Genomic DNA, 12,653 nt, shown 5'->3' with positions numbered 1-12,653 from the left:
CTTCTTTGCAGAAGACATCCAGATGGCCAACAGACACATGAAAAAGTGCTCCATGTCACTCGGCATCAGGGAAATACAAACCAAAACCACAATGAGACACCACCTCTCACCAGTCAGAATGGCTAAAATTAACAAGTCAGGAAATGACAGATGCTGGTGAGGATGTGGAGAAAGGGGTACCCTCCTACACTGTTGGTGGTAATGTAGGCTGGTGCAACCGGTCTGGAAAACAGAGAGGTTCCTCAAAAAGTTGAAAATAGACCTACCTTACGACCCAGCAATTGCACTACTGGGTATTTACCCTAAAGGTACAAACGTAGTGATCCGAAGGGGCACGTGCACCCGAATGTTTATAGCAGCAATGTCTACAATAGCCAAACTATGGAAAGAACCTAGATTTCCATCCACAGATGAATGGATAAAGAAAAGGTGGTATATAGATACAATGGAATACTATGCAGCCATCAAAAGAAATAAAATCTTGCCATTTGTGACGACATGGATGGAACTAGAGGGCATTAGGCTTAGCGAAATAAGTCAATTGGAGAAAGACAACCATCATATGATCTCCCTGATATGACGAAGTGGAGATGCAACATTGGGGGCTTGGGGGGTAGGAAAAGAATAAATGAAACAAGATGGGATCGGGAGGGAGACAAACCATAAAAGACTCTTAATATCACAAAACAAACTGAGGGTTGCGGTGGGGGAGAGGGAGGTCAGGAGAGGGTGGTGGGCTTATGGACATTGGGGTGGGGTGTGTGTTGTGGTGAGTGCTGTGAAGTATGCAAACCTGGCGATTCACAGACCTATACCCCTGGGGCTAAAAATACATTATATGTTTATAAAGAAATAAGAAATTTAAATAAAAAGAAAGTTCATAGAAAAAAGGTAGAAGAAAAAGGAAGAGAAAAAGAATTTTTAATGTATGAAATAAAACTGTTCTTTCTGTATCCAAAAATAACAACAAAAAACAAAACAAAACAAAACAAATCCGAATTTTTAAAAACTCAGTGGACTCTAGATTCTGTTTCCCTGTAGAACTGAAGCTTTGTAGCACTCTCTGATCAATAGACTTGGTGTGGGTGGGGTCTGTTCCTGTCTTCTGGGGGCTGTGGGGGAGGGGCCTGCTGCTCTGATTCTCAGGTGGAATTGCCATAGTACACAAGTGCCTGCAAGGTACAGGGGGTCAGGGCTTGGTGTAGCTGCTCTGTTCTCCACTTGGTGGCACTGTTTAGCTCACTGAGGTGAGGCGCTAGGAAACAATGGCTTTGCCCCATTTTCTTGTCTCTGGAGCAGGAATTGAGGGTCACCCCTCCTCAGTAAGCCCTCAATATGTGCAGACAATGACCCCTCCTATGTCTCTTATTTCTGTCAGATCCCCACCTTCACCCTGGGTCCAAACTGTCTGCCTACCAAATGGCACAGGTCTTCTGTGTTTGATCTCACCCACATCTGTGTTTGAAAACCCCACATTACAAGGACCCCCACAGCATGGGCCAACACTGATCCTCTGGGGGACGCTCTCCCTGTACTGTGCCCAGTGCCACCTTGTCCCTGAAGACAGTGGCAAGTCTGTGCAGCAGTTCACAGTTTACGGTAAATGACAACACACAGCCTGCACCAGGGACTGCTGCCCTCAGACAGCAGCATTGTTGTCTGATAAGCTGGGCAGCTTGATAAGCCAGCAGGGTCCTTTGCCCACAGACAGGCCCTATCACTTCTACCAAATGCACTCCAAGCAGGGAAACAACTACTCCCCATAGGACCCTGGAGAGCCTCAGACTGCCCAGTACTGGGGCTCCACCCTGGTCTTCCACGGGAGCACCATTCAGTTCCCCAGGAGCAAACCTGGCAATGCTCAGACCTCCAAAGATTCAGACTCTGCACTCAACTGTATATATAAATTTGGTGGGATTGTAAATCTTACCTTTTTCCTCCCATCAGTGGTTTTAGGGAATTGTTTTCTTGTGCGTTCCCTTGCACATGTTTTCATTTTTTTTTTTAAGTGCTTTCTCTCTCTCTCCTCCTCTCTGGCCATTCCGCCCCCTGGGAAGCACCCCAGAATCTCTCCCACAAATCAACTCTCTGCAGCTCCTACCTTCCACATGTCATTTTTCCAGTTTGTAGACATACACCTATGTTCTCTAAGGCTTCTAGTCAATTTCTTGGGTGTTCAGAATGATTTGATATTTCTCTAGCTGTGTTTGAGGGAGGAGAAAAGCTCAGGCTCACCATTCTCCACCTTCTTATCTCTAAGTTTCATGACTTCTTTATATATTTTAGTTATTAACCCTTTACCAGATAACATGCAAATATCTCACCCCATTCTGTGGTTGCTTTTTAGTTTTGTTGGTTGACTCCTTCACTGTGCAGAAGCTTATTATTTTCATGAAGTTCCAATAGTTTGTTTTTGCTTTTCCTTCCCTCGTGTTACTATGGGCAATGTCAGTGAGGCTTTTGCCTGGGTTCTCCTCTAGGATTTGAATGGTTTCCTGCCTCACGTGTAGGTTTTTCATCCATTTTGTGTTTGTTTTTGTGTATGGTGTTAAGAAAGTGGTCCAGTTTCATTTTTTGCATGTTGCTGTCCAGTTTCCCAACACAATTTGTTGGGGGGAAAAATAATTGTCTTTTTCCCATTGGTTATTTTCCCTGCTTTGTCAAAAATTGATTGACTGGTTGTAGATTCATTTGTGGGTTTTCTATTCTGGTCCATTGATCTGTCTATTTGTGTACCAGCACCATTCTGTTTTGATCACCACAGTTTTGTAATAGGCTTTGAAGTCTGGAATTGTGATGACTCTAGCTTTACTTCTTTGTCTTTTTTTTTTTTTTTAAGATTTTATTTATTTATTTATTTGACAGAGATCACAAGTAGGCAGAGAGAGAGGAGGAAACGGGCTCCCTGCTGAGCAGAGAGCCCAAGGCGGGGCTCCATCCCAGGATACTGGGATTATGACCTGAGCTGAAGGCAAAGGCTTTAACACACTGAGCCACCCAGGCACCCTTTTTTTTTTTTTTTTTTTTTTTTTTTGACAGACAGAGATCACAAGTAGGCAGAGAGGTGGACAGAGAGAGAGAGAGGAGGAAGCAGGCTCCCTGCTGAGCAGAGAGCCCAATGTGGGGCTCAATTCCAGGACCTGATCATGACCTGAGCTGAGGGCAGAGGCTTTAGCCCTGGGTGAGCCACCCGGTGCCCTCACCTTTGCTTTTCTTTTTCAAGATTGCTTTGGCTATTGAGACTCTTTTCTGTTTCCACACAAATTTTAGGATTATTTATTCTAGTTCTATGAAAAATGCTGGTGGTATTTTGATAAGACTGCATTAAATGTGTAGATTGCTTTGGGGAGTATAAACATTTTAAAAACATTTGTTCTTCCAATCCCTGAGCATGGAATGTCATTCCACTTGTTAATGTCATCTTCAGTTTCTTTCAACAGTGTTTATAGTTTTCAGAGAACAGGTCTATTACCTCTTTGGTTAGTTTTATTCCTAGGTATCTTAATTGTTTTTGGTGTAATTGTAAATGGGATTGAAGCTTTAATTTCTTTTTCTGCTGCTACATTATTGATATATAGAAATGCAACAGATTTCTCTATGTTAATTTTCTGTCCTTTGAATTTACGGAATTTATCAGTTCTAATAATATTTTGGTGGAGTCTTTCCAGTTTTCTAGATATAGTATCATCTCATCTGCAAATATTGGAAGTTTGACATCTTTCTTGCTGATTTGGATGCCTTTTATTTATTTTTGTTGTCTGATTGCTCTGGTGAGGACTTCTATTAATATATCAAATAACAGCACTAAGATGGCAGATATCCTTATTCCTAACCATAGAGGAAAAACTTACAGCTTTTCTCCACTGATGATGATATTAGCTATGGAATTTTCATATATGGTTTTTATTATGTTGAGGTATGTTCCCTCTAAACCTACTTTGTTGAGGGTTTTTATCTTGAATCGATGTTGTACTTTGTCAAATGCTTTTTCTGCATCTACTGAAATGATCATACAGCTCTTTTATTTTTTTATTCAGATTTTTATTTAAATTCTAGTTAGTTAACATACAGTGCAGTATTGTTTCAGGAGTAGAATTCAGTGATTCATCACTTACATATAACACCCAGCACTCAACACGGTAAGTGCCCTCCCGAATACCCATCATCCACCTAGCCCATCCCCCTCCCACCTTCCTCAAACAGCCCTCAGTTTGTTCTCTATCTTTAGGAGTTTCTTATGGTTTGTTTCCCTCTCCCTTCCCCCCCCCCCTTCCCATATGTTTATGTGTATTATTTCTTAAATTCCACATATGAGTGACATCATATGGTACTGGTCTTTCTCTGACTGACTTATTTCACTTTGCATAATACCCTCTAGTTCCATCCACATCACTACAAATAGAAAGATTTCCTTCTTTTTGAGGCTAAGTAATATTCATTCTACCATTTATATACACCACATCTTCTTTATCCATTCATCAGTTGAAGGACATTTCAGCCCTTCTGTAGTTTAGCTATTGTAGATAACATGGCTATGAACATCAGGGTGAATTACCCCTTTGAATCTATATTTTTGTATCCTTTGGGTAAATACTTAGTAGTGCAATTGCTAGATCATAGGGTAGCTCTCTTTTAACTTTTGAGGAACCTCCATACTGTTTTCTAGAGTGGCTGCAGCATTCTGCATTCCCACCAATGGTGCAGGAGAATTCCCTTCCTCTGCATCCTCACCAATATCTGTTGTTTCCTGTGTTGTTAATTTTAGCCTTTCTGACTAGTGTGAAGTGATACTTCATTGTGATCATATGGTTCTTATCCTTTCTTTAATGAATGTGGTGTATCATTGATTTGTGAATATTGAATTGCCCTTGCAGGCCAGGAATAAATCCTACTTGATCACAGTGAACAATGTTTTTTAATGTATTGTTGGATTTGGTTTGCTAGAATTTTATTGAGAATTTTTGCATCCATGTTTATCAGGGATATTGGCTTGTAGTTCTCTTTTTTTTTTTTTTTTGTGGAGTCTTTATCTGATTTTAGTATCAGGGTAATGCTGGCTTCATAGAATTAATTTGAAAGTTTTCCTTTTCTTTCTTTCTTTCTTTCTTTCTTTATTTATTTATTTATTTATTTTAATGGTTTGACAAGAAGAGGTTTTAATTTGTCCTAAATGTTTGGCAGAATTTGTGTGTGAAGCCATCTCGCCTTGGATTTTTGCTTTGGGGAGTCCTTTTTTAAGTATTAATTCAATTTATTTGCTGATTATCAATCTGTTCAAGTTTTCTATTACTTTCTGTTTCAGTTTTGATCATTTCTAAGAATTTATCAGTTTCTTAGAGGTGGTACAATTAGTTGGCATATAGTTTTTCATAATATTCTCATAATTGTATTTCTGAGGTGTTGGTTTTTATTTCTGTTCTCTCATATGTCATTTTATTTATTTGGGTGCACTCCTGTTCTCACTTATCTCTTCTATTGTTTTTATAATTTCTATATTGTTTATCTCTGCTTTAATATTTATTATTTCCTTCATCGTCTTGGTTTTAGGCTTCATTTGGCTTTTTAGCTCCTTTCGGTTCGAGTTTAGGTTGTTTATTTGAGATTTTCTTCTTCAGTAAGGTTGTATTGCTCTGAGAATTGCTTTTGCTTGACCCCAAAGATTTTGGACTCTTGTGTTTTCATGTTCATGTTTCCATGTATTTTTTTATTTGTTGTTTGATTTCCTAGTTGATCCAATTTAGTCACATGTTATTTGATCTCCATGCATTTTTGGTCTTTCCAGATTTTTCTTGTGATTGGCTCTTGCTTCATAATGTTGTGGTCAGAAATATGATTTCAGTCTTTTTGTGTTTGTTGAGGCCTGAATTGTAACCTAATATGTGATCTGTTTTGGATATTATCCCATGTAACCTTGAAAAGAATGTGTTGTAGGATGGAATATTCTGAGTATATTTGTCAAGGCCAGTGTGTCATTTAAAGCTGTTGCTTCCTTGTTGATGTTCTGTTTAGGTGATCTGTCCGCTGATGTAAGTGAGGTATTAAAGTCCCCTACTGTTACTGTATTACTATCAATGGGTTCCTTTATATTTGTTATTAAGTGTTTTATATATTTGGTTGCTCCCATGTTGGGTGCATAAATATTTACAGTTGTTGGATCTTGTTGGACTGTCCCCTTTATTATGATACCATGTCCTTCTTTGTCTTTTGTTAGTCTGTTTTAAAGTCTAGTTTGTCTAATATAAGTATTGCTACTCCAGCTTTCTTTTGACATCCATTTTTGTGATAAATATTTCTGCATCTCTTCACTTTCAATGTGCAGGTATCTTCATATCTCAAATAGGTATCTTATCAGTGCTCTATAGTTGGGTCTTTTTTGTTTGTTTTGGTTTTTGTTTTGTTTTCTTATCCATCTGACACCCTGTGTATTTTGAGTGTTTAGTCCATTTACATTCAAAGTAATTTTTTATAGATATGCATTTATTGCCATTTTATTACTTGTTTTATCATTGTTTCTGGAGAGTTCTCTGATCCTTTCTTTGTCACTTTTGGTCTTTCCTTTCCACTCAAGGAGTAGTACCCTTTAATGCTCCGTAAAGGGCTGTTTAGTAGTCATGAACTCTTTTAGTTTTTGTGTGTCCTTACTTCTCCTTTTATTCTGAATGATGTCTTTCCTGGAGAAAAGACATCCTGAATAATATCGTTCCTGGATAATTTCTGGCTGCAGATTTTATCCATTCAGCACTTGGAATATATCATGCCAGTCCCTTCTGACTTACCAACTATCTGTTGAAAAATCTCCAGCTAGCCTTATGGGTCGTCCCTAATAAGTTAAGGACTCCTTTTGTCTTACTGTTTTTAAGATTTTTAAAAATTTTATTTTATTTTTTCAGTGATCCAAGATTCATTATTTATGCACCACAGCCAGTGTTCCATGCAATACATGCCTTCCATAATACCCATCACTCATCCCCCCCAACCCCTCCCTTCCAAAACCCACAGTTTGTATGACTATTTTTTGCAAATTTAATTACAATATGTCTTGGTGTTGGCCTGCTTTTGTTTTCACACTATCTACCCCTCGGTTGTTTGCCTACCTTCTCTCCGGGAGCAGGGCAGTGTTCTCCAGGCTCTACCCTAGCCAAGCCTACTAACCTACAGGCAGGACAGTGGGCAGAGCAGGAGGCTGTCCTTAGAGGGCAGTGAGCAGTAGATGTCATGAACTTCTCTTGAAGTTGTTGCTGATGTAGAGGTATAGAAAGATTTGAGGCTTGAGAACAAAGAGGGGGCCAGCCTTAGGCTGGGGGACCAGTACTAACCATTCCTTGCCTTTAGGCCACCTGTGTCACCAAAAGGAGCTGCTGGAACAAGAACCTGAGCAGGGCCTGGCAGGTGACAACCAGCCCATGGCAGTTGTGGAGCTGCCAACTGGAGAACTCCAGCCAGGCAACACAGCTGCTGCTGCCTGTACCCAGTGCCACCAGCTCCCAGATCTTCTTGGCATGGCCACTGGTGCCTGTGGCCTCTTTCTCTGGGATGATGGCAGCCACAGTACCCTTACAGACCTGGTATGGTGAGGTCTTGTCCACCAAACAGGCAAAGCTGGTGCTGACCACAGCCACACAGTGCTGCTTATGGGTTAGGATGTTCTCTACACTCAGAGGAGCAAGTGGAGGCTTGCTGGAGGTTTAGAGGGACTCTGGGCCTATTCTGGACTTTGGGGAAATATTATCCTTGTGCATTCCCTTTATGCACCTCTCTCTTTCTCTTTCTCTATCACCTTTCTCCATGATCATGACTCACTCCCCTCAGCAGCACCTATGATCAGTTCTCCCCTAAACCACATTTCCACACCTCCTACCTCCCCGGGTGTGGCCTTGCCTCTCCCTTTAATTGTGGAGTTTGTTCTGTCAGTCTTCAAGTAGATTTATGGGGTTTTAGGATGATTTGATAGTCACCTAGTTGCATTTTGGGGAATGCAACTAGTCTAAGATCCTCCTGTTCTGCTGGCATCTTTTTCTCCTCTCCCAACTTTTAATTGAGCTATTAACTATCTCCTATAAATTTAACTTTTGAGGGACTTTACAGTGACTGTTGTGTTGTTTTATATATAATTAAGGCTACCTAGAGGTTTCTGAAGTAGAATTGTAAATTCTTAGCTTAATTTTTGCATAATACATGGAATGAATGTGGAAAAAAAAGAAGTCATCCTCCTGTATTTTCCTTTTCCCTTTATGCCTTTGTTCTGTGTCAGCCTTAGCCTATTTATAGTGATGTTATTGGTTTGGAATGCCTAAGGCACTCACCTGGGTCCCCAGTACTATGGCAAGTCCCCACAGACATTTCCCCAAGTAGAGTCAATACGGTGGCTGGTCTGGCTCTTGTGGTTCTTCTTATTATTGGAAGAAGCCTCTCAACAACAACAATCAGGAGACTTTGAAAAAAGAAATTTGTTACAGATCCTAGAAGATATATGGAATGCCCAAGACCCCCCAAGAAAGGTGTCAGAAAGAGTGAAGACCTGGGGTTCTGCTTTTATTGAGGTTGAGGGTAGAGTACCTAGGGCTTCTTGGATTTATGCTTTACCCACAAATGTAAAAATATAAGAGCAGGAATTGGGACACAGGAAGGGAAATAACAGGGTCCCTCAAGTGATGAATTATCTCAGTTGCCCAGGACTTTCTAATAGGGAAACTCATAGATGGGATGGACAGCCTGGTTCTTTATCTAGCTGTTTGACCAGTAGCTGTATCATACAGCTGACAATATGTTTATTCAAAATAGATGACTTTGAAATGTATGCCTCAGCAATCAAAAGCTGAATTTCAGGCACTTACACTGAAAAAACCCTGTTGAATCTCCTTCCAGAATATATCTAGAATATTATCATTTTTACCATCCTCATAGCCCTGATGCAGGCCTGCCTCATTTCTCACCTGTAGAATTGCAGTGGCCCTAACCAGTATTAATTCACTAGAGCTACTCTAACTTAGTAGCCAGGGTTAGCATGTTATATGTCATCCCTCCTGGGTTCAGAATTCTGCATTACCTCACTTAGTGCCACAGCTTGTATGATCCAGACCTGTTCTTCGTCATGCTGCTTACTTCTTTTCTCACTTCCTTCTTCTTCTGATGTTCACCTCCTCATTCACCCCCAGCTCACCACGCTCCAGCCCCAGATGGTCTTTTCACCCTCTCTGAGCACCAGTCTTCCACTCAAAGCCTTTGCACTTACTGTTGCCTCTTCCTGCATGGTTCTTTCCCCACACATCCAGCGGGTCCCTCTTTCCCTTTCCTCAGGAGATTACTCCAAAGTCTCCTCCTCACTGGAGACTTACTAAAAGTCACTCTGTTAAAATCACTCACTCCCATCTCAACAGCTTTTAATATCCTCACCCCTATTTTTCTGAACTTATATACTACATATTATAGTTGTTTACCACCCATGTAAACTCGTAGCCAGAATGAAAGTTCCATAAAGGCAGGGAATTTTTCCACTACTCTATTTCCAGCTCCTAGAACAGTGCCTGCCACATTACACTGGAAAATATCAGTTACGTTGGCTGTTAAATGAACACAAAGATGGAGGAATGAACAAATGGAATTAAAATTTGATTTAATTAGTAGTTACACAAGAATGACCACAAGATGGAGACATTCTTTAATACAAATTTATGCCCACTATCCCTTCTGTTTCCTTTCCCACCGACCCCACCCATCCCATAGTATTTTGGTGCCTCTCGTACCTACTACCTACACACATGCCTGAGTTTCACTGTAGCTATTCATGTCTGTGTGGGTGTGTGTGGGCGCCCGTGCACACACATGCATGCTCTTTTGAATTTTGTGTCCCTTGGCAATTTGGGTACTCTCTCCATCTACATAGTTTCTGTTTGCAGGATGGAAAAAACAAGTTACAACTGAAACAGGTATCTCATTTTTTTGTTTGTTGAACCTACTGAATTTTTTTATTTCTTTAATAAAAGAAATATGTATGTTTTAAGAGGATAAATTGCAGATTTACATTTTATATTCATGTATTATTTTTATGAAGTGAAATTGGTTTGCTTTTGCCTTCTGTGTCTTTTGCAAAGTGCTGAGGCAGTGGGTCTTAATGAAATAACAGTACAAATCTAAAGCTGTGATTTCCTTCTTTTTATTTTTTTAATTTTTTTAATTTGTTAATATTATTTTTTTCATTTATTTTTTTATTTTCAGCATAACGGTATTCATTATTTTTGCACCACACACAGTGCTCCATGCAATCCGTGCCCTCTATAATACCCATCACCTGATACCCAACTTCGCACACCCCCGCCACTTCAAACCCCTCATATTGTTTTTCAGAGTCCATAGTCTCTCATGATTCACCTCCCCTTCCAATTTACCCCAACTCCCTTCTCCTAACACCCCTTGTGCTCCATAATATTTGTTATGCTCCACAAATAAGTGAACCATATGATAATTGACTCTCTCTGCTTGACTTATTTCACTCAGCATAATCTCTTCCAGTCCCGTCCATGTTGCTACAAAAGTTGGGTATTCATCCTTTCTGATGGAGGCATAATAATCCATAGTGTATATGGACCACATCTTCCTTATCCATTCGTCCATTGAAGGGCATCTTGGGCTTTCTATAGATTGGCGACCGTGGCCATTGCTGCTATAAACTCAAAATGGATAAAAGACCTCAATGTGAGACAGGAATCCATTGAATCCTAGAGGAGAACATAGGCAGTAATCTCTTCGATATCAGCCACAGCAACTTCTTTCAAAATATGTCTCCAAAGGCAAAGGAAACAAAAGTGAAAATAAACTTTTGGGACTTCATCAAAATCAAAAGCTTCTGACCAGCAAAGGAAACACTCAAAAAAACAAAGAAGCAACCCACGGAATGGGAGAAGATATTTGAAAAAAGACAGTACAGACAAAAGTTTGATATCCAGGGTCTATAATGAACTCCTCAAACTCAACACACATGAAACAGGCAAACATATCAAAAAATGGGCAGAAGATATGAACAGACACTTCTCCAATCAAGACATAGATTGTTTTTCAGAGTCCATAGTGTATCATGGTTCACCTCTCCTTCCAATTTAACCCAACTCCCTTCTCCTCTCTTTCTCCCCATGTCCTCCATGCTATTTGTTATGCTCCACAGATAAGTGGAACCATATGATAATTAACTCTCTCTGCTTGACTTATTTCACTCAGCATAATCTCTTCCACTCCCGTCCATGTTGCTACAAAAGCTGGGGATTCATCCTTTCTGATGGAGGCATAATACTCCATCGTGTACATGGACCACATCTTCCTTATCCATTCAGCCGTTGAAGGGCATCTTGGTTCTTTCCACAGTTTGGCGACCGTGGCCATTGCTGCTATAAACATTGGGGTACATATGGCCCTTCTTTTCACTACATCTGTATCTTTGGGGTAAATACCCAGGAGTGCAAGGGCAGGGTCATAGGGAAGTTCTATTTTCAATTTCTTGATGAATCTCCACACTGTTCTCCAAAGAGGCTGCACCAACTTGCATTCCCACCAACAGTGGAAGAGGGTTCCCCTTTCTCCACATCCTCTCCAACACATGTTGTTTCCTGTCTTGCTAATTTTGGCCATTCTAACTGGTGTAAGGTGATATCACAATGTATATTTAATTTGAATCTCCCTGAGGGCTAGTGATGATGAACATTTTTTCATGTGTCTGATAGCCATTTGTATGTCTTGATTGGAGAAGTGTCTGTCCATATCTTCTGCCCATTTTTTGATATGATTGTCTGTTTTGTGTGTGTTGAGAATGAGAAGTTCATTATAGATCCTGGATATCAACCTTTCGTCTGTACTGTCATTTGCGAATATCTTCTCCCATTCCGTGGGTTGCTTCTTTGTTTTCTTGACAGTTTCCTTTGGTGTGCAGAAGCTTTTGATTTTGATGAGTCCCAAAAGTTCATCTTCGCTTTTTTTTCCCTTTGCCTTTGGAGACATATCTTGAAAGAAGTTGCTGTGGCTGATATTGAAGAGATTACTGCCTATGTCCTCCTCTAGGAGTCTGATGGATTCCTGTCTCACGTTTAGGTCTTTTATCCATTTTGAGTTGATCTTTGTGTATGGTGTAAGAGAATGGTGGAGTTTCATTCTTATACATATAGCTGCCCAGTTTTCCCAGCACCATTTATTGAAGAGACTGTCTTTTTGCCACTGTATATTTTTGCCTTTTTTCTCGAAGATTAATTGAACATAGAGTTGACGGTCCATATCTGGGCTCTCTACTCTGTTCCACTGGTCTATGTGTCTGTTTTTATGCCAGTACCATGCTGTCTTGGTGAACACAGCTTTATAGTAAAGCTTGAAATCAGGTAACGTGATGCCCCCCATTTTATATTTGTTTTTCAAAATTTTCTTAGTGATTCGGGGCCTTTTCTGATTCCATACAAATTTTAGGATTATTTGCTCCAGCTCCTTGAAGAATACCAGTGGAATTTTGATTGGAATGGCATTAAAAGTATATGTTTCTCTAGGCAGTATAGACATTTTAACAATGATTATTCTTCCGATCCAAGAGCATGGAATGGTCTTCCATCTTTTTGTGTCTTTTTCAATTTCTTTCATGAGTGTTCTGTAGTTCCTCAAGTACAGATCCTTTACCTCTTTGT

At 40.1% G+C, this 12,653-nt stretch overlaps 1 pseudogene; it reads right to left on the bottom strand.

Moving 5' to 3' along the window:
• Positions 1–7,213: 7,213 nt before the first annotated feature.
• LOC132027635 (adenosine deaminase domain-containing protein 2-like) lies at positions 7,214–7,739 on the bottom strand (annotated as a pseudogene).
• Between the last annotated feature and the right edge of the window lie 4,914 nt (positions 7,740–12,653).

The sequence above is a fragment of the Mustela nigripes genome, chromosome 12, assembly GCF_022355385.1.
Source record: "Mustela nigripes isolate SB6536 chromosome 12, MUSNIG.SB6536, whole genome shotgun sequence".
In the NCBI taxonomy this organism is placed as follows: Eukaryota; Metazoa; Chordata; class Mammalia; order Carnivora; family Mustelidae; genus Mustela; species Mustela nigripes.
Note: the sequence above shows the minus strand (reverse complement) of the source record. Positions and strands in the feature narration are given on the sequence as shown.